This window comes from Pseudophryne corroboree, chromosome 10 (genome assembly GCF_028390025.1).
Source record: "Pseudophryne corroboree isolate aPseCor3 chromosome 10, aPseCor3.hap2, whole genome shotgun sequence".
NCBI classification, from domain to species: Eukaryota; Metazoa; Chordata; class Amphibia; order Anura; family Myobatrachidae; genus Pseudophryne; species Pseudophryne corroboree.
In genome coordinates, this window is record NC_086453.1 from 113,900,670 (window position 1) to 113,920,441 (window position 19,772).

At 41.5% G+C, this 19,772-nt stretch overlaps 1 long non-coding RNA gene across 1 annotated transcript in view; it reads right to left on the reverse strand.

The window, feature by feature from the left end:
- LOC134965071 (uncharacterized) overlaps window positions 1–19,772 on the reverse strand; it is a 122,267-nt gene that overhangs the window by 20,365 nt on the left and 82,130 nt on the right. Inside the window, exon 2 of the long non-coding RNA XR_010188298.1 lies at window positions 8,618–8,808. This is a non-coding gene — a long non-coding RNA (uncharacterized LOC134965071). The remainder of the gene's footprint in view (window positions 1–8,617; window positions 8,809–19,772) is intronic.

Genomic DNA, 19,772 nt, shown 5'->3' on the forward strand with positions numbered 1-19,772 from the left:
TGCAGTGTCAGACAGGATAGCACTTCAAAAAAATAGTCCCCAAACAGCACATGATGCAAAGAAAAAAAGAGGCACACCAAGGTCGCTGTGTGACTAAGCTAAGCGACACAAGTGGCCGACACAAACACCTGGCCCATCTAGGAGTGGCACTGCCGTGTCAGACAGGATGGCACTTCAAAAAAATAGTCCCCAAAACAGCACATGATGCAAAGAAAAAAATAGGCACACCAAGGTCGCTGTATGACTAAGCTAAGCGACCCAAGTGGCCGACACAAACACCTGGCCCATCTAGGAGTGGCACTGCAGTTTTCTAGCGAGAGGATGAGTGCTTTCATCCTCATGTGAATCTGAACCACTAGCCATGAACATAGGAGAGGGCCTCAGCCGTTCCTTGCCACTCCGTGCCGTAAATGGCATATTGGCAAGTTTACGCTTCTCATCAGACGCTTTCAATTTTGATTTTTGGGTAATTTTACTGAACTTTTGTTTTTTGGATTTTACATGCTCTCTACTATGACATTGGGCATCGGCCTTGGCAGACGACGTTGATGGCATTTCATCGTCTCGGCCATGACTAGTGGCAGCAGCTTCAGCACGAGGTGGAAGTGGATCTTGATCTTTCCCTATTTTAACCTCCACATTTTTGTTCTCCATTTTTTAATATGTGGAATTATATGCCAGTATCAATAGCAATGGCCTACTACTATATATACTGCGCACAACTGAAATGCACCACAGGTATGGATGGATAGTATACTTGACGACATAGAGGTAGGTAGAGCAGTGGCCTACTGTACCGTACTGCTATATATACTGGTGGTCACTGTCAGCAAAACTCTGCACTGTACTCCTCCTATATAATACAGCTGCTCCCCAGTCCCCACAATTAAGCAGTGTGAGCACAGATATATGCAGCACACTGAGCACAGATATGGAGTGTTTTTCAGGCAGACAACGTATACTGGTGGTCACTGTCAGCAAAACTCTGCACTGTACTCCTCCTATATAATACAGCTGCTGCCCAGTCCCCACAATTAAGCAGTGTGAGCACAGATATATGCAGCACATTGAGCACAGATATGGAGTGTTTTTCAGCCAGACAACGTATACTGGTGGTCACTGTCAGCAAAACTCTGCACTGTGCTCCTCCTATATAATACAGCTGCTCCCCAGTCCCCACAATTAAGCAATAAGCACAAATATTATTAATAAACGGAGAGGATGCCAGCCACGTCCTCTCCCTAACATTTCCAATGCACGAGTGGAAATGGCGGAAACGCGCGGCTGCTTATATAGAATCCGAATCTCGCGAGAATCCGACAGCGGGATGATGACGTTCGGGCGCGCTCGGGTTAACCGAGCCATACGGGAGAATCCGAGTATGCCTCGGACCCGTGTAAAATGGGTGAAGTTCGGGGGGTTCGGTTCCCGAGGAACCGAACCCGCTCATCACTAATATATATATATATATATATATATATGCAGATGTGCACCGGAAATTTTTCGGGTTTTGTGTTTAGGTTTTGGATTCGGCTCCGCGGCCATGTTTTGGATACGGATGCGTTTTGGCAAAACCTCCCTGAAATTTTTTTGTCGGATTCGGGTGTGTTTTGGATTCGGGTGTTTTTTTTTAAAAAAACCCTCAAAAACAGCTTAAATCATAGAATTTGAGGGTAATTTTGCTCCTACAGTATTATTAACCTCAATAACCACAATTTCCACTCATTTCCAGTCTATTCTGAACACCTCACACCTCACAATGCTGTATTTAGTCCTAAAATTTGCACCGAGGTCGCTGGATGACTAAGCAAAGCGACCCGAGAGGGCGGCACAAACACCTGGCCCATCTAGGAGTGGCACTGCAGTGTCAGACAGGATGGCACTTAAAAATATTGGCCCCAAACAGCACATGATGCAAAGAAAAGAGAAAAAAAGGTGCACTGTGGTCGCTGGACGGCTAAGCTAAGCACCTCAATATCACAGGAATTATTCATATTAAACAATGGTATTATTGCTCCAAATCACTGGAATAAAATGACAAAATCACTGGAATTATTCGTTCTAATCAATGGTATTATTGGTCCAAATCACTGGAAGAAAATGCCAAAATCAATGGAATTATTCGTAAACATTTATAGAAAGTTGCTGCTTTCTGACTACAGAAATGCTCATATATTCCTGCGAATCCACAATCCCTACCCAGAAGAAAAGAAATGGAGAAACCGTTGTTTGAGAACGTTTGCTCTCTTTCCCTTACAAAGGAACAAACCACTTTCCAAGAAGACTGACATTTTTGGGATTATGGAGACATAATGTTTTTGAACATAAATCCTATAGCAGGTAGTGTAAAAGAGTGCAAGAGACCAGCCATGCAGTTTCTGAAATATTATGACAAAATTGTCACGATCTAGGTAATTCCTTATCAGTATTTACCTTCCAAATGCCTCCTGAGACTGTTCCAGTGTTCCAAGCCTGGATTCCATCTGCACTGTCTGTGTGCAGCACGCTGCATCTCATTGTCTCAAATCTCTTTACTGTGATTCTGGCAGCTTCATGGTTAAAGCTCACATTCAAGTTACAAACAATCTTTCCCTCCAAAAGCTACCATGGGCGCAGCCATGTTTTCCTAATCACATGTTACCTTTCAGCCTATCAGCTGCACTCTGCTCTCAGCCTGATTACACAGCAGCTGCACTCTGGTCTCTGGTTAATCAGCCAGCCAATCCCTGCTTCCCAGCAGGTATAAATATCCTGTTCCTGGGGTGGAAAGATGTCAGTGCTTCAATTGTCTTCAGTGATTCCAATGTGCAGTTATCCCATGGACTTTCTCTGCAGTACAGCCTGACTCCCTGGTGATTATACTCTGCAGTGTAACCCGACACTCCAGTGATTAACCCTCTACAGTCTACCCTGATTCACCTGTGTCTGAACTCCGGCTTCCCAGCAGCCATTCTCCAGCTTCTTCTCCAGCGATCCCCAGCATCACTTCATGCTTCACCTGTGCTTCTAAGTACAATAGTGCATTTCTATCTGCGAACCCCAGCTTCACTCAAAGCTTACCAACGATCCCAAAGTAACCATCGGTGTTCCGTCATCGATTCCAAGTCACCATCGGTGTTCCGTCATCGATCCCAAGTATTTCTCTGAACTGTGTTTCCTATTACCAGTACCAAGTCATCAGTATTCCTCTGAATTGTGTTTAATAAAACCTTTGAACTTTCCCTTGTTGTCATGGTCTGCCTTCGGGCATTTGTTCTAAAGGTTCCCTGCATGTCCAAGAACCCTGTACTGCCTCCCAGGTACACATATACCTCAGCCCCTACAACTGAGGCTTCCCCCTGGTCAGCACCAGCCCTCAGTTGTGACAGTAAGCACTGACCTAATGGATCCGGCCGGAGACCAGGTCCAAGCGACCAGGCCGATGCAAGAACTTGCAGCCTGCCTTGAACGTCAGGAGACTGCACAGGGCCATGTGATCCGCTGTCTCCAGGACCTCTCCTCTCGGCTGGATGGAATACAAGTAACCCTCCGTGGTTCAGGGGCATCCAGTGTGCCGACTGCAGTACCTTTGGTGGTATCCCCACCCACCACTCCCGTTTCTGCTCCTTGTCTCCATTTACCGACGCCTGCCAAGTTTGATGGTTCCCCAAAAGCCTGTCGGGGTTTCCTAAATCAGTGTGAGATATATTTTGAATTACAGCCTGGCAGTTTCCCAACTGACCGCACCAAGGTTGCTTACATCATCTCCCTCCTCAGTGGCTCCGCCCTCGATTGGGTATCACCTCTATGGGAGAAGTCTGATGCCCTGCTCTCTTCATATGCAGATTTCGTGGCAACCTTCAGGCGCATCTTTGATGAACCAGGTCGTGTGACCTCTGCCTCCTCTGATATCCTCCGGCTACGTCAGGGGAAACGAACAGTCGGTAAATATCTGGTACAGTACCAGATCCTAGCGTCCGAACTTTCCTGGAATGATGATGCTCTCTACTCAGCCCAAGGAGGGGCGTCTGTGTCTACAGCCCAAGGAGGGGCGTCTGTGTCTACAGCCCAAGGAGGGGTATCCAATGTTCAAGCTCTAGTAGGGGCATATGAGTCTTCTCAAAAAGGAGTTTCTGATCTGTCAACCCCAGGAGGGGTGCTGGAGAAAACAACCCTGAGAGAGGTGTCTGATTCATCAACCCCAGGAGGGGTCACCAAAGTTTCAGTCCCAAGGGAAGTATCCAGAGCCAAGTTCCCAGATGGAAATTTTTGTGCTACAGATGCAGTTATGAACTCCTGTTTGCCGTCTTCAGAGAGCACCACCCTGTTGGCATCCAGCATGGACCAGGTCCAGGATGGTCTAACTGAACACTCGGATACCACTTATTCCGGTTCTAACCGGATTCTGACTCCTTCAGTTCCAGCTGATTCAACGGTCTTTAGACTCAATCCAGTTCCATCCGTCTGTCTGAAGATTCCTTCGGTTCCAGCCGATTCCGATATCTCTGGACCCAATCCAGTTCCATCCGTAGGTCCAAAGACTCCTTCGGTTCCAGCCGATTCCAATATCTCTGGACCCAATCCGGTTCCATCCGTAGGTCCAAAGACTCCTTCAGTTCCAGCTGATTCAACCGTCAATCCGAAGACTCCTCCGGTCCCAGCCAGTTCAAGCTTTTCTGGACCCAATCCGGTCCCATCCGTCTGTCCAGATCAGCCTCCTTCGGTTCCAGCCGATTCCAATACCTTTGGATCTAATCCGGTCCTATCCGTCGGTCTAAAGTCTCCGCCGGTCTCAACCGGTTCAAGTTTGTCTGGACTTAATTTGGTCTCGTCCATAGGTCCGGTACAGTCTCCTCTGGTCCCAGCCAGTTCAAGTTCATCAGGATTCAATCTAGATCCTTCCATTTGTTCAGGTAAAGAACTTATAAGAAGTGTCCTGGGGCCACTCCTAATGGAGGGGGTGCTGTCACGATCTAGGTAATTCCTTATCAGTATTTACCTTCCAAATGCCTCCTGAAACTGTCCCAGTGTTCCAAGCCTGGATTCCATCTGCACTGTCTGTGTGCAGCACGCTGCATCTCATTGTCTCAAATCTCTTTACTGTGATTCTGGCAGCTTCATGGTTAAAGCTCACATTCAAGTTACAAACAATCTTTCCCTCCAAAAGCTACCATGGGCGCAGCCATGTTTTCCTAATCACATGTTACCTTTCAGCCAATCAGCTGCACTCTGCTCTAAGCCTGATTACACAGCAGCTGCACTCTGGTCTCTGGTTAATCAGCCAGCCAATCCCTGCTTCCCAGCAGGTATAAATATCCTGTTCCTGGGGTGGAAAGATGTCAGTGCTTCAATTGTCTTCAGTGATTCCAGTGTGCAGTTCTCCCATGGACTTTCTCTGCAGTACAGCCTGACTCCCTGGTGATTATACTCTGCAGTGTAACCCAACACTCCAGTGATTAACCCTCTACAGTCTACCCTGATTCACCTGTGTCTGAACTCCGGCTTCCCAGCAGCCATTCTCCAGCTATCCCCAGCATCACTTCATTCTTCACCTGTGCTTCTAAGTACAATAGTGCATTTCTATCTGCGAACCCCAGCTTCACTCAAAGCTTACCAACGATCCCAAAGTAGCCATCGGTGTTCCGTCATCGATTCCAAGTCACCATCGGTGTTCCGTCATCGATCCCAAGTATTTCTCTGAACTGTGTTTCCTATTACCAGTACCAAGTCATCAGTATTCCTCTGAACTGTGGTTAATAAAACCTTTGAACTTTCCCTTGTTATCGTGGTCACGCCTTCGGGCATTTGTTCTAAAGGTTCCCTGCATGTCCAAGAACCCTGTACTACCTCCCAGGTACACATATACCTCAGCCCCTACAACTGAGGCTTCCCCCTGTTCAGCACCAGCCCTCAGTTGTGACAAAAATGTTACTGTATTTCATAAGCACTCATTCCTAACTCTGCTAAGTACTGTTTGGTATACTGTATCTGGCTTCCATGAGGTAGTTGTCCATTATTTCAGCTTCCATTGACCTTTTTGAAAGCGGTAGAAGTTATCAATTCTTTTTTTTTTTTCCCTATTTTTAATTTTTTCCTGCATAGCCCAGTAAAATGTTGCAATGTTAAGTATTGACTTGTGCCTTCTGGGGGTCCACTTCTTCACCAAACCCAGCCAAATCTCATCCTAACCCTCTGTTCCACGTTCTCTATGTACCCCATCTGTGTCACCCATGTCTGTCTAACACTCCCCTTTAGATTGTAAGCTCTCACGAGCAGGACCCTCTTCCCTCATGTGCTTATCCTTTGTCTTACTTTAATAATCTTCAACTGTACCACATCCAGCAGTATTCTGCCACCTGATACTTATTCCAGTGTCATCTGCTGATGTAACTATGTTTATTTACCCTGTACTTGTCCTATACTGTCATCAACTGTAAGTTGCTGTTTTCCTGTTTGATTATTTATGTACTCTGTAATTGGGCGCTGCGTAACCCTTGTGGCACCATATAAATAAAGGATAATAATAATATAGGGTGTATGATCCCCAGGTGTATCTCACACATCACACAGTACAGTATATAGGGTGTATAATCCCCAGGTGTATCTCACACATCGCTCAGTACAGATTACAGGATGTATAAAATCACCAGGTGTATAACACACGTCGCACAGTACAGTATACATACTGGTCACAACAATGCAGCAGATATTGAGCATTGATCAGGATACTAGAAGTGACACAGAGCTGCAAGATACAGCAATGGCCTACTGTACTGTACTATATGTATACTGCTGGTCACCAAAATGCTGCACTGTCCTACTATATACTGCTCACAATAATGCAGCACAGAGATAGTATACTTGACACAGAGCTGCAAGATACAGCAATGGCCTACTGTACTGTACTATATTTATACTGCTGGTCACCAAAATGCTTCACTGTCCTACTATATACAGCTCACAATAATGCAGCACAGAGATAGTATACTTGACACAGAACTGCAAGATACAGCAATGGCCTACTGTACTGTACTATATTTATACTGCTGGTCACCAAAATGCTTCACTGTCCTACTATATACAGCTCACAATAATGCAGCACAGAGATAGTATACTTGACACAGAACTGCAAGATACAGCAATGGCCTACTGTACTGTACTATATTTATAATGCTGGTAACCAAAATGCTGCACTGTCCTACTATATACTGCTCACAATAATGCAGCACCGAGATAGTATACTTGACACAGAGTTGCAAGATACAGCAATGGCCTTCTGTACTGTACTATATTTATACTGCTGGTCACCAAAATGCTGCACTGTCCTACTATATACTGCTCACAATAATGCAGCACAGAGATAGTATACTTGACACAGAGTTGCAAGATACAGCAATGGCCTACTGTACTGTACTATATGTATACTGCTGGTCACCAAAATGCAGCACACTGAGCACAGATATGGAGCGTTTTCAGGCAGAGAACGTAGATATTTGCAGCAAACTGAGCACAGATATTTGCAGCACACTGAGCAGATATTTGCAGCACACTGAGCACAGATACAGAGCTTTTAAGGGAGAGAACGCAGCCATGTCCTCTCCGTTCAATCTCCAATGCACGAGTGAAAAATGGCGGCGACACGCGGCTCTTTATATAGAATACGAATCTCGCGAGAATCCGACAGCGGGATGATGACGTTCGGGCGCGTTCGGGTTAACCGAGCAAGGCGGGAAGATCCGAGGAACCATGTAAAATAGGTGAAGTTCGGGGGGATTTGGATCTTGGAGAACCGAACTCACTCATCTCTAATATAGATATATATATATATATATACAGAATAGCAGAAACCTAGGCGCTTTAGTACAAAAGTGTAGTGATGGGGTAATATTAAATAACACTCTTTACCCCCTTTAAGGGTAGCAGCTCATAATACAAAATATTGTGTATGGTGTACACATAGACAAAGAATAGTAGTAGAGAAAATAAGCGCTTCTGAGTGTGATAATGAATTATACAGAAAGTGGCCAGGTGGGTAGAGTTATAACCAAGGACACTTATCTGGTTGTAAAAGAACTTCCAACGAGTGTTCCTCAATTTTGGATTAGCATGTAGAGAGAAAAAACACAATAGAACATAGTGTGTATCGTTCTCACAATCAAATAAAATCATTTGCATATGAAGGGCAGTAAATTAGGGAACATGCTTATTCCCAATTAAACCTCATTAGTAGCCCGGACATTAAAAATAGTAACAATTTAATATACAAAGACATACAATGGCTAGACAACACACGTACAAGATCAAAAGTTTAAAAAAGCTTATCTGTCCATCTAAAAAGGGACAGCGCAGCAGACAGTCCCAATTGGTATAAGATAGCCAAAAGACATGTGTACAGGAAATTAAAAGTTCAAACGCTTATCTGTCCATTAGAGGAGTTCAGCAGCAAAACAGTGCCAACGCGTTTCGTCCGTCAAGGTCTGGACTTCTTCAAGGGGATATATATATATATATATATATATATATATGCAGACAATTGGTGCGGCACTCACGGATATAGATGACAGACTCAATAATATCGTATCAACGTTTCGGTTTTATACCGTCTTCAGGATATATACAACAAGTTAAAAACGCTTACCTTTTATTAGTACATCACCAAGTGAAAGGGAAGCTCCTACTGGCTGGCGCCAGCGCCAGCCGCCGGGCCGGAAGCGGTACACGGCTCCCGTCAGAGTCGCGACCAAGACACGTCAGCGCTACAGTTGAGCAGCGCGTGTCAGTGACAAAACCCCATCACCATGACAACTGCATCAACAAGCATTAGAACAGCTACAAAAAAAAACACAGAACATTTAAATCTAGTAGTAATGCATAAATATGACCATAATACATAGTACTTACAGTAATACATCCATAAGCAGCTATATAACGTTTATGCTAAACACATTCATTATGTTAGACAAAATAAACTATTAAAGAGAATGGTGTAGTTTGATCTGCGCTAAAATGTATATAGTGGCAGACTATGTGGTAACAAATGAGCCTTCACCAAGACCCCAGACAAGAACCAAACACACAATTTAGTGACCACACCCGGCGCTACTAATTTCACCCAATAAAACAAATCTCCTTAATAGCTTACTTTGATAGTAATGATTACAATTGTTGTCGTGTACTTATTTCACAGAAGATACATGTCTGAAAAATTAAGACATACAAAACATAGTGCAACCAGTTTTGGTAACAAATAGAAGGAGTATTTATTTGTTCAACTCACATAGATATGAGTAAATATAGCATATCGTCCACCAGATGGCATTGGTCCTTAGTTCTCACAGGGACTTCTGTGCAATATGGGGAAACCTCCACTAGATGGCGTAGGACATCAAACTCCGTAGATATACTGGAGACTCAGAATGATAGATATATGGTGCAATACGGCTTAACCATAAAAGAGTTTTATTTTGACAAAAACACACTTACATAAAACGAATAGTTAAAAGCATATATCACCCATCGGTGATCAATACCGGAGACCAGGGTCCAAACAGAGCCAGCTGAAATTGTGTCTTGGACGGGATTCCGGATCGTCAGAACCTTGTGTTTGAGCGCGCTTTCGGTCTGAAAGACCTTCCTCAGAAGCATAAGGTTCAACACACCAGGAGCCATTAAATACCCTCTTAATTGCCCACCCTCCTGTGGACAATCATAATCCTGACGCGCATCGGCTTCCTATGCGGAAGTGCGTCACCGGAAGTGACATTTGCGTTCCACCGGCGTCTTCGTTCTTCCTGTTTGCGTTCCACATAGCAGCGTTTTTCAATTCCAGCATGGGTCCGCATAATAAGAGAGTGTTCAATGGTCCATATATACATCGATGAGGTCATGATCATTTTAGAAGAGACGTGGATCCCAAAAGACAAGATAAAATACAATCCATATAAAAAACAATAAAAATACATACATTTAAAATTGTGCTAAGATAAGACAGGGGTTCAGAGATCAGGATTCTAAAAACCATTTAAGTTCGAAGTCGGAGTTAAGGCCGTTGGGAATTAGGGAGCCAAGTTTATAGATCCAACGCATCTCAGCTTTGGCTAAGGGGACATCGATATCTTTATCCCGCCATGTTGGATTAATTAATTGGATGCCCCAAAAGGATTTGATTCCGCCTACCTTGCCCCCATGTACATTTTTAAAATAGGAAGACAAGGCATGTGTCTCCAACCCTCTTTTTATGTTGTACAGATGTTCCCCTAACCTTGTTTTTAAACATCTTGTTGTTTTTCCTATATATAACAAGGAACATTGACATTCTATGGCATATATGATGTTTTTGGAATTGCACGTAATAAATTCCTTTATGTCATATTTGATCCCCTTTACCGAAAATTCTTTCAATTTATTAATACCTTTTGTTGCCCTGCACATATTGCAGGTGGCACAACGGTGAAAACCCAGGGTACGGATACTGCTCCTTTTATTATTTTCAATAGAGCTGTGTACCAATTTATCTTTTAAGGATTTTGATTTCCTATAAATGAAGGCGGGTTTCATTGGTAAACAGGAGCCTATAATAGGATCTTTTTTGATCACATTCCAATGTCTTTCAAAGACCTTTTCAATTTCTTTGTGTTGGCAATTAAAGTTACATATGAATGACCACTGATAGGTATCGTCTTTATTGGTTAATTTTGGTTTGCCAATCAGATCTTTCCGGTCAAAGATATTGACTTTTGTCTGTGCTTTCGTAAGATGTTCTAGACTATAGCCTTTTTATAAAAAACGATTAGTCATATCGGTGGATATATTATCACACACTTCAGGGTCAGTGCAGTTTCGCTTTACTCGCATATATTGACTATATGGTATGCTATCTAGCCAACTGTTATGATGTTGACTATCAATACTAATATAGCTGTTAGAGTCAGTAGGCTTTCTGTATAACCTGGTCTGTATTGATTGTTTTTTTATATAAATACAGAGATCCAGGAAAAGTAACTTTATATTACTAATATTTGTAGTTAGATTGATATTAAATTCATTCATGTTTAATGAAGCACAGAAAGAATCAAGTTCCTCTCTACTGACATTCCAAAAGAAAAGCAGATCATCAATATATCTGCGCCAGAGCACCAAATTCGCTCCCAGCACGCCACCACGCCATATGGTGAGGTCCTCCCAATAGGCCATAAATAGGTTGGCGTAACTGGGAGCGAATTTGGTGCCCATTGCCGTGCCAACACACTGTAGGAAATAGTTCCCGTTGAATACAAAATAGTTATTATTAAGTATGAATCTTATACTTTTTATTATGAACTCTCTTAAATCCAAGGAGTAATCAGACTGATTCAAAAAGTATTGGACAGCTTCAACACCTTTATTTTCTTGTATTATGGTATATAGTGTCGACACGTCGGCACTGACCATAATGTAATTGTCACACCAATTGGTATTAGATAATAAGACCAGTACATCATTGGTGTCTTTGATGTACGACTTAGTTTTTCGTACCAATGGCTGTAGATAATGGTCTATTACTGAGGATAAATTTGAAGTGACACTATTTATGCCCGATACAATAGGTCTACCGGGAGGGTGGAGGGGGTCCTTATAAACTTTTTGCAGAGTGTACATAGTTGGTATTGATGGATGTTTCAAATTAATGTAGTCATATTCATGTTTAGTAATTATTTCTTTAGATAAAGCATCATCAGTTAAATCCTTTAAAGATTTCATTATTTTCTCCGTAGGGTTACTTTTTAATTTCTTATATGTAACCCCATCATTGAGCTGACGTTCAATCTCTGCAATATAATCTATTCTGTTCATCAGGACTATCCCTCCACCCTTATCTGCTGGTTTCACAATTAATTGGTCATCATCCTTTAACCCTTTTAAGGGGTGCCACTCTTTCCTTGTTAAATTACAATTCCTACGTATTTTTTTAATGACTTTCTCCACATCATCCAATACCAACTTACTAAAGCAGTCTAGAAAACTACCCTTGCAATATGTTGGATAAAAGGAAGACTTTGGTCTAAACTTCGGATTTGATGCATCTTTATTGTCCCCAGTTTCCTTTTCATCTTTATTTAAAAAGAATTTTTTTACTGTAAGTTTACGTATATACTTTTGTAAATCTATGTAAAAGTCAAATGGTTCCAATTGACTAGTGGGTGCGAATTTGAGACCTCTCTTTAACACCCTTTCCTCGTCTTTTGTTAATATCCTACTACTTAGATTAAATATTTTAGTTTCACTATCCAATATATTGTTTGTTGAGGGCTTACTAACTTTTGGTTTTCTTTTTTGTAAACCACCTCTCCTACCCCTTTTGTTCTTTTTCTTCTTTTTAAGTACATCTATCTTTATTTTTAGTTTCTCCATCTTGTTCGTTGACCTCTTCCTAAAAAAGGTGATCTATTATTTCTCCTGTTTCTCCAATTCTCCTGTCTAGCTCCATCATATCTGTCATCTTCTTTATAGAACTCTTTATCAAGATAATCCTCCTTCCAATGGAAATTAGAACTCCTATAATTGTCCCTCTGAGACTGTGTTCTTTTATAATCATATGCTCTCCGTGGTTTCTCTATGTGATCTCTATAGGTATCATCAGTTAATGTTCTTAATCTTTTCCTTTTAAACTGATTTTTAACAAACGGTTTTGTTTTTTCTCTAACTTCTATTGGATCCTTAGTTTGTATGATATTGTTAGGGTTTTTAGAATCATCTATATCTCTTAAATATTTTTTTCTTTTTCTCTCTTTCTTACGATCTCAGCCTCTGCATCTCTAACATCCTCTAATTCTTTAAAAGGTTTTACCAATGAGTATAATTTATCTACTTCCTCATTCGTAGCTACCAGAGTTCTTTTTCTGTCCTTAAGTATTAATTCAATTAAACGGTGTGAGCATTGGTCCAAAATTGAATCCCATTCCCTCTTGAAGTCCTCATTTGTGGGATCAAAAGAGGGAATTTTCTGGATCCTTAGGCCTTTAGGTATCAAGTTATCAGCTTGATACCGTTCTAAGGTATTAATCTCCCACCATAACCGGTTTTCTCTCTGAATTACTGTGTCTAAATTATGTAATACAGAGGTAAGATCTTCATCTTCCACAGAAATATCTTTAGTATCCTGGGAAAATACATTTTCAAACAGTTCTCTCCTTTGTTCCCGAAAGGTGAACATAATGGCTGCAGTTCAAACACTGGTGAAAGAATCTCAGACAAAACAGAATGGTGTAGTTTGATCTGCGCTAAAATGTATATAGTGGCAGCCTATGTGGTAACAAATGAGCCTTCACCAAGACCCCAGAAAAGAACCAAACACACAATGTAGTGACCACACCCGGCGCTACTAATTTCACCCAATAAAACAAATCTCCTTAATAGCTTACTTTGATAGTAATGATTGCAATTGTTGTCGTGTACTTATTTCACAGAAGATACATGTCTGAAAAATTAAGACATACAAAACATAGTGCAACCAGTTTTGGTAACAAATAGAAGGAGTATTTATTTGTTCAACTCACATAGATATGAGTAAATATAGCATATCGTCCACCAGATGGCATTGGTCCTTAGTTCTCACAGGGACTTCTGTGCAATATGGGGAAACCTCCGCTAGATGGCGTAGGACATCAAACTCCGTAGATATACTGGAGACTCAGAATGATAGATATATGGTGCAATACGGCTTAACCATAAAAGAGTTTTATTTTGACAAAAACACACTTACATAAAACGAATAGTTAAAAGCATATATCACCCATCGGTGATCAATACCGGAGACCAGGGTCCAAATAGAGCCAGCTGAAACTGTGTCTTGGACGGGATTCCGGATCGTCAGAACCTTGTGCTTGAGCGCGCTTTCGGTCTGACCTTCCTCAGAGAAACAGGAGAAATAATCGATCACCTTTTTTAGGAAGAGGTCAACGAACAAGATGGAGAAACTAAAAATAAAGATAGATGTACTTAAAAAGAAGAAAAAGAACAAAAGGGGTAGGAGAGGTGGTTTACAAAAAAGAAAACCAAAAGTTAGTAAGCCCTCAACAAACAATATATTGGATAGTGGAACTAAAATATTTAATCTAAGTAGTAGGATATTAACAAAAGACGAGGAAAGGGTGTTAAAGAGAGGTCTCAAATTCGCACCCACTAGTCAATTGGAACCATTTGACTTTTACATAGATTTACAAAAGTATATACGTAAACTTACAGTAAATTTTTTTTTTTTAAATAAAGATGAAAAGGAAACTGGGGACAATAAAGATGCATCAAATCCGAAGTTTAGACCAAAGTCTTCCTTTTATCCAACATATTGCAAGGGTAGTTTTCTAGACTGCTTTAGTAAGTTGGTATTGGATGATGTGGAGAAAGTCATTAAAAAAAGACGTAGGAATTGTAATTTAACAAGGAAAGAGTGGCACGCCTTAAAAGGGTTAAAGGATGATGACCAATTAATTGTGAAACCAGCAGATAAGGGTGGAGGGATAGTCCTGATGAACAGAATAGATTATATTGCAGAGATTGAACGTCAGCTCAATGAAGGGGTTACATATAAGAAATTAAAAAGTAACCCTACGGAGAAAATAATGAAATCTTTAAAGGATTTAACTGATGATGCTTTATCTAAAGAAATAATTGCTAAACATGAATATGACTACATTAATTTGAAACATCCATCAATACCAACTATGTACACTTTGCCAAAAGTTCATAAGGACCCCCTCCACCCTCCCGGTAGACCTATTGTATCGGGCATAAATAGTGTCACTTCAAATTTATCCTCAGTAATAGACCATTATCTACTGCCATTGGTACGAAAAACTAAGTCGTACATCAAAGACACCAATGATGTACTGGTCTTATTATCTAATACCAATTGGTGTGACAATTACATTATGGTCAGTGCCGACGTGTTGACACTATATACCATAATACAAGAAAATAAAGGTGTTGAAGCTGTCCAATACTTTTTGAATCAGTCTGATTACTCCTTGGATTTAAGAGAGTTCATAATAAAAAGTATAAGATTCATACTTAATAATAACTATTTTGTATTCAACGGGAACTATTTCCTACAGTGTGTTGGCACGGCAATGGGCACCAAATTCGCTCCCAGTTACGCCAACCTATTTATGGCCTATTGGGAGGACCTCACCATATGGCGTGGTGGCGTGCTGGGAGCGAATTTGGTGCTCTGGCGCAGATATATTGATGATCTGCTTTTCTTTTGGAATGGCAGTAGAGAGGAACTTGATTCTTTCTGTGCTTCATTAAACATGAATGAATTTAATATCAATCTAACTACAAATATTAGTAATATAAAGTTAGTTTTCCTGGATCTCTGTATTTATATAAAAAAACAATCAATACAGACCAGGTTATACAGAAAGCCTACTGACTCTAACAGCTATATTAGTATTGATAGTCAACATCATAACAGTTGGCTAGATAGCATACCATATAGTCAATATATGCGAGTAAAGCGAAACTGCACTGACCCTGAAGTGTGTGATAATATATCCACCGATATGACTAATCGTTTTTTACAAAAAGGCTATAGTCTAGAACATCTTACGAAAGCACAGACAAAAGTCAATATCTTTGACCGGAAAGATCTGATTGGCAAACCAAAATTAACCAATAAAGACGATACCTATCAGTGGTCATTCATATGTAACTTTAATTGCCAACACAAAGAAATTGAAAAGGTCTTTAAAAGACATTGGAATGTGATCAAAAAAGATCCTATTATAGGCTCCTGTTTACCAATGAAACCCGCCTTCATTTATAGGAAATCAAAATCCTTAAAAGATAAATTGGTACACAGCTCTATTGAAAATAATAAAAGGAGCAGTATCCGTACCCTGGGTTTTCACCGTTGTGCCACCTGCAATATGTGCAGGGCAACAAAAGGTATTAATAAATTGAAAGAATTTTCGGTAAAGGGGATAAAATATGACATAAAGGAATTTATTACGTGCAATTCCAAAAACGTCATATATGCCATAGAATGTCAATGTTCCTTGTTATATATAGGAAAAACAACAAGATGTTTAAAAACAAGGTTAGGGGAACATCTGTACAACATAAAAAGAGGGTTGGAGACACATGCCTTGTCTTCCCATTTTAAAAATGTACATGGGGGCAAGGTAGGCGGAATCAAATCCTTTTGGGGCATCCAATTAATTAATCCAACATGGCGGGATAAAGATATCGATGTCCCCTTAGCCAAAGCTGAGATGCGTTGGATCTATAAACTTGGCTCCCTAATTCCCAACGGCCTTAACTCCGACTTCGAACTTAAATGGTTTTTAGAATCCTGATCTCTGAACCCCTGTCTTATCTTAGCACAATTTTAAATGTATGTATTTTTATTGTTTTTTATATGGATTGTATTTTACTTGTCTTATTGGGATCCACGTCTCTTCTAAAATGATCATGACCTCATCGATGTATATATGGACCATTGAACACTCTCTTATTATGCGGACCCATGCTGGAATTGAAAAACGCCGCTATGTGGAACGCAAACAGGAAGAACGAAGACGCCGGTGGAACGCAAACGTCACTTCCGGTGACGCACTTCCGCATAGGAAGCCGATGCGCGTCAGGATTATGATTGTCCACAGGAGGGTGGGCAATTAAGAGGGTATTTAATGGCTCCTGGTGTGTTGAACCTTATGCTTCTGAGGAAGGTCTTTCAGACCGAAAGCGCGCTCAAGCACAAGGTTCTGACGATCCGGAATCCCGTCCAAGACACAGTTTCAGCTGGCTCTGTTTGGACCCTGGTCTCTGGTATTGATCACCGATGGGTGATATATGCTTTTAACTATTCGTTTTATGTAAGTGTGTTTTTGTCAAAATAAAACTCTTTTATGGTTAAGCCGTATTGCACCATATATCTATAATTCTGAGTCTCCAGTATATCTACGGAGTTTGATGTCCTACGCCATCTAGTGGAGGTTTCCCCATATTGCACAGAAGTCCCTGTGAGAACTAAGGACCAATGCCATCTGGTGGACGATATGCTATATTTACTCATATCTATGTGAGTTGAACAAATAAATACTCCTTCTATTTGTTACCAAAACTGGTTGCACTATGTTTTGTATGTCTTAATTTTTCAGACATGTATCTTCTGTGAAATAAGTACACGACAACAATTGTAATCATTACTATCAAAGTAAGCTATTAAGGAGATTTGTTTTATTGGGTGAAATTAGTAGCGCCGGGTGTGGTCACTACATTGTGTGTTTAAAATAAACTATTAGTCGTGAAGATTACCAAAGTTGTAACTACATCTAGATACATTCATATTAATTCCTGCATCATAAGAACACAGACCAAGATATGGTTTCATTGAGACCACGAGGGCTCAATGTATCCAACCTATAGAACCATTCATTATCACGTTTAAGTAGCAGACGATTACGGTCACCACCTCTATGCAGAGGAGGGATGTGATCAATCATACGATATTTAAGACTTGACAGATTATGACCTCTTTCTGCAAAATGCCGGGCTACCGGCTGTTCACTTTTTCCACTATTAATTGCAGCCCGGATTGCGGACCTGTGGGCTGACATCCTCTCTTTAAACTTACATTGGGTTTTCCCAATATAAGAAAGCCCACATGGGTACAAAATCTGGTAAACTACAAAAGTACTATTACAATTAAGATGATGTCGAATCTGATACACTTTTCCTGAATGTGGGTGGGGAAATTTGTCGCCCGGTATTAGGAAGCTACATGTAGTGCATGTGCACCTAAAGCATCCCCACTTTTTATTTGCAAGGAAATGGGTTGCTTTATTCAAACCAGTAATATCGGTCTGCATAAGCAAATCCTTAAGGTTCCTATCTCGGTTATAACAAGGCATAACTGTATGTCGATCAAGATGAGTGATGCATCCGTCTGAACAATTTGCCATCTATTCTTGGTGATTTTTTTGTTCTCAGGGGACAGAGCATTGTATCTATTAATGATAGGAAATTTATAGTGATGTGCACCGGAAATTTTTCAGGTTTTGTGTTTTGGTTTTGGGTTCGGTTCCGCGGCCGTGTTTTGGATTCGGACGCGTTATGGCAAAACCTTACCGAAATTTTTTTGTCGGATTCGGGTGTGTTTTGGATTCGGGTGTTTTTTTCAAAAAACCCTCAAAAACAGCTTAAATCATAGAATTTGGGGGTCATTTTGATCCCATAGTATTATTAACCTCAATAACCATAATTTCCACTAATTTTCAGTCTATTCTGAACACCTCACACCTCACAATATTATTTTTAGTCCTAAAATTTGCCCCGAGGTCGCTGGATGGCTAAGCTAAGCGACCCAAGTGGCCGACACAAACACCTGGCCCATCTAGGAGTGGCACTGCAGTGTCAATCAAGACAGGATGGCCCTTCCAAAAAATACTCCCCAAACAGCACATGATGCAAAGAAAAAAAAGAGGCACACCAAGGTCGCTGTGTGACTAAGCTAAGCGACCCAAGTGGCCGACACAAACACCTGGCCCATCTAGGAGTGGCACTGCAGTGTCAATCAAGACAGGATGGCCCTTCCAAAAAATACTCCCCAAACAGCATATGATGCAAAGAAAAAAAGAGGAGCACCAAGGTCGCTGTGTGACTAAGCTAAGCGACACAAGTGGCCGACACAAACACCTGGCCCATCTAGGAGTGGCACTGCAGTGTCAGGTAGGATGGCCCTTCAAAAAAATACTCCCCAAACAGCACATGATGCAAAGAAAAAAAAGAGGCGCACCAAGGTGGCTGTGTGACTAAGCTAAGCGACACAAGTGGCCGACACAAACACCTGGCCCATCTAGGAGTGGCACTGCAGTGTCAATCAAGACAGGATGGCCCTTCCAAAAAACTGTCCCCAAACAGCACATGATGCAAAGAAAAAAAGAGGCACACCAAGGTCGCTGTGTGACTAAGCTAAGCGACACAAGTGGCCGACACAAACACCTGGCCCATCTAGGAGTGGCACTGCAGTGTCAATCAAGACAGGATGGCCCTTCCAAAAAATTGTCCCCAAACAGCACATGATGCAAAGAAAAAAAGAGGCACACCAAGGTCGCTGTGTGACTAAGCTAAGCGACCCAAGTGGCCGACAAAAACACCTGGCCCATCTAGGAGTGGCACTACAGTGTCAATCAAGACAGGATGGCCCTTCCAAAAAATTGTCCCCAAACAGCACATGATGCAAAGAAAAATGAAAGAAAAAAGAGGTGCAAGATGGAATTGTCTTTGGGCCCTCCCACCCACCCTTATGTTGTATAAACAGGACATGCACACTTTAACGAACCCATCATTTCAGCAACAGGGTTTGCCACACGACTGTGACTGAAATGACTGGTTGGTTTGGGCCCCCACCAAAAAAGAAGCAATCAATCTCTCCTTGCACAAACTGGCTCTACAGAGGCAAGATGTCCACCTCATCATCATCCTCCGATTCCTCACCCCTTTCACTGTGTACATCCCCCTCCTCACAGATTATTAATTCGTCCCCACTGGAATCCACCATCTCAGGTCCCCGTGTACTTTCTGGAGGCAATTGCTGCTGGTGAATGTCTCCACGGAGGAATTGATTATAATTCATTTTAATGAACATCATCTTCTCCACATTTTCTGGAAGTAACCTCGTACGCCGATTGCTGACAAGGTGAGCGGCTGCACTAAACACTCTTTCGGAGTACACACTGGAGTGAGGGCAACTTAGGTAGAATAAAGCCAGTTTGTGCAAGGGCCTCCAAATTGCCTCTTTTTCCTGCCAGTAT